At 44.0% G+C, this 2,750-nt stretch overlaps 1 long non-coding RNA gene across 1 annotated transcript; it reads right to left on the bottom strand.

Moving 5' to 3' along the window:
• Nucleotides 1–1,531: 1,531 nt before the first annotated feature.
• Nucleotides 1,532–2,515, bottom strand: LOC119018360. The gene is made up of 3 exons (XR_005074729.1): nucleotides 2,333–2,515; nucleotides 1,768–1,833; nucleotides 1,532–1,683 (listed from the first exon to the last, which is right to left on the bottom strand). It is a non-coding gene; the product is annotated as an uncharacterized LOC119018360 (long non-coding RNA).
• Between the last annotated feature and the right edge of the window lie 235 nt (nucleotides 2,516–2,750).

Below are 2,750 nucleotides of genomic sequence, written 5' to 3'. Positions count from 1 at the left end.
AAATCCTTGCAGGTTACAGGTAGGATTGGACTTTACCCCTTTAATATCAGAAAATGTTCTGTCTCATTCCGTCCCCACCTTTGCGCTCATTCAGGAGCAGTGATCGGGTGAACAAAAGTTGTCTTCCAAAATAGAGTAGGGCACAAAGTATGAGACTGTGACACATGACACCCGTCAGTTCATTGCATGTCTAGTTAAGCTACCATGAATTCTAAATGGACTGTGTGCAAAATTTAATCAACATATAACTGACTTGAAGTGACATGGACCATGAATTCTCTGAAGAATCACAGAGTGCCGTTTCATGCAGAATTAACGGTGGACCTGTCGCCTAGATCCAAGTTTCCTGGCAGGGCGGCATCATAAAACAGCATGGCTCAGTAGATCCTCCTGGACCAAAGGACCCTGACACTGGTAGTGGTGGGGAGCTGGGCTGTGAGTATCAACCAAGTGCAATGATTGCATGTCAGGAAGAGGTTAAATACAGTAGGCGAGGAAGCTGAGAGAATCTCAATCAAAGTGCAGTCATTCGTAGTCAAAGCCAGATTTGCTGATCAGCATTGCAAAGCTGTGTATCTAAAAGGCAGATGTTGAGGCACAGTCCTCTAATCTTCATACTATCAGCAGACGATTCCTAATGTAAACCACCATCACTGTGAAATCATGCACACATGAAAGAGCTTAATGTCCACATCGTGCCGGCCCCCACACTTAACCACAGATTGAAATATATAGCCCCATGAATAAACCACAGAGGGCAGATGATGTTGAATTAGTGTGGGAGAGGACTGCACGTCAGGTCAGCAGTCTGTGGTTGCTCTGGAGCACCTGATGCCCATTGCGAGGCAAAAGTTAAATGCTATCAGGTTGAACGCTGCACAGATTGCTGCAGAGAACATTAAGAGAAGATAGAGTATTAAGCTAGTCGCTCTAACATGGTGTCCATCTCCACAGCATCAAAGAGATAATTGCATGAGTGGCTTACGGTGGGAATTAGAGTGAGTGATTCATATCACATTCAACTCAACGAGAGGTAGGCTTTGTCATAGAAATTAGGAAATTACATAAATTGTGGTATGAAATATCCATCCATCCATCCATCCATCCATCCATCCTGTCCTTATCGGGGCATTCAGGAGAAGTGAGTACAAATCAGAAAAAAATCAAATCAAGTGTAGCTGAGAAAAATACCTCTATGGTGTGAATTAAAATTCCTCCTGTAAAATGCGATGCCCCCTTGAAGCACCAAACTGTGTGTCACACACTGCCGTTACCCGGGTGTGACAGAATATTTACCAAATGCATCTCATAAGTGTTCTTCTAGCTGTATGCTAATGTTGCGTGCACTTATCTGCACATGTCCGTGCGTGCCAATGCGTGGGCGTGCAGTGGTGTGTGTGTGTGTGTGTGTGTGTGTGTGTCGGGGACAAGCCAAAGCTCCTTGAGTCAAACTCAATTTTGGCAAGATACCTGCCAATACTTTATTTGTTCAGGTGTGAAAAATGCAGCTTCATTCAAGCAGATAGAATAGCTTAAGGGGCTTACTCTTGACATGATATCAATATGCTCATAATATCCTCCTGTTCCTGATGGTCAACAGTGTTTATTTGATGAGCGAGCCTCCCCGCTAATCAGCACAAGTCTCTGGCTCCTCTCTCATCATCCTCGCGTTTCCTAAGAGCGCTGATAATTTTAGGGGAAATAACAGACAGTTAAAGAGAACTCTTATCATGCACTGGATGCTGTTCAGACTTACACGCCCCCCACCTTTCTTCTTCTTCTTCTTCTTTTTTTTCCATCGTGAATATCTGTGACCACTGGAGTGTTGGGGCCCTTTATTAATGATGAATAAACAAAAATGAAAAGAGACAATAAGGAAAGGCTCTTTCACGAAAGATGATATCAACAGCGGCAGGGTTCATGAGAGTGCTTGACTGTAATGGAGATGGACTGCAGATAGCTTCAGGGGGATGTGATTTTATTGAAGCCATTGTGACACTCCAATACCACCTCTTCTTAGACGTGAATTATCACATCTGGGAGAGAAAACGGGATGAGATACCTTAAAAAATCGTGATGAAAGCTTCAGGAAAGCTAAAACAGTTGTTTGGATTCTACATGATGTCTCTCATTCTCATTTTGTTTGTGCCTGGACCGCGTGCGAGTGACTTTCAGTGTGCGGCGGGTGTTTTCTCCTGTCTTTGTTAATTAATTGGATGGCTGGAAAAGGGCCAGTCACGCTCATTCGCCCTGTGATCTGCCAGACGGACACCGTTTAGAGCCAAATGCCCTTCTATCCTCTATTCATTTATGTGCTGAAAGCCAAACATACCTCAGCTGATCTAAGCGGTCAGAGGGGTCAAAGGTTATGGACTCAGTAATGGGTTAAGCTCGCCATCTCTCAGTACAGGCAGGTCGAGGTGGGGAGAGGAAGAAAGGAGGCTGTGGAGTGGATGCTGGAATAGGCCACGTGACGATGTTGAAGGCGTCACAATGTCGCATGCCCTGTCCTTGTCAACGCCTTAAAAAAAAAAAAAAAAAAATCAGCTCTTTCTCATGCTGTCATGTTTGTTTTTATTGATTATATCTCTGCTCAGTAAGCTGCACACAGGGTGATAAATACATAATTTAGTATTCAGCATGAGTGTTGACGAGTGATGGATACAAGAGTCAGTCGTGTGTCAATCAGGCTGCGACTGACACCATATAACTGAGGTCAACAACCTCTAGTAGATATTGCATCCCTTTAA

Source organism: Acanthopagrus latus, chromosome 4 (genome assembly GCF_904848185.1).
Source record: "Acanthopagrus latus isolate v.2019 chromosome 4, fAcaLat1.1, whole genome shotgun sequence".
Taxonomy (NCBI): domain Eukaryota; kingdom Metazoa; phylum Chordata; class Actinopteri; order Spariformes; family Sparidae; genus Acanthopagrus; species Acanthopagrus latus.
Note: the sequence above shows the minus strand (reverse complement) of the source record. Positions and strands in the feature narration are given on the sequence as shown.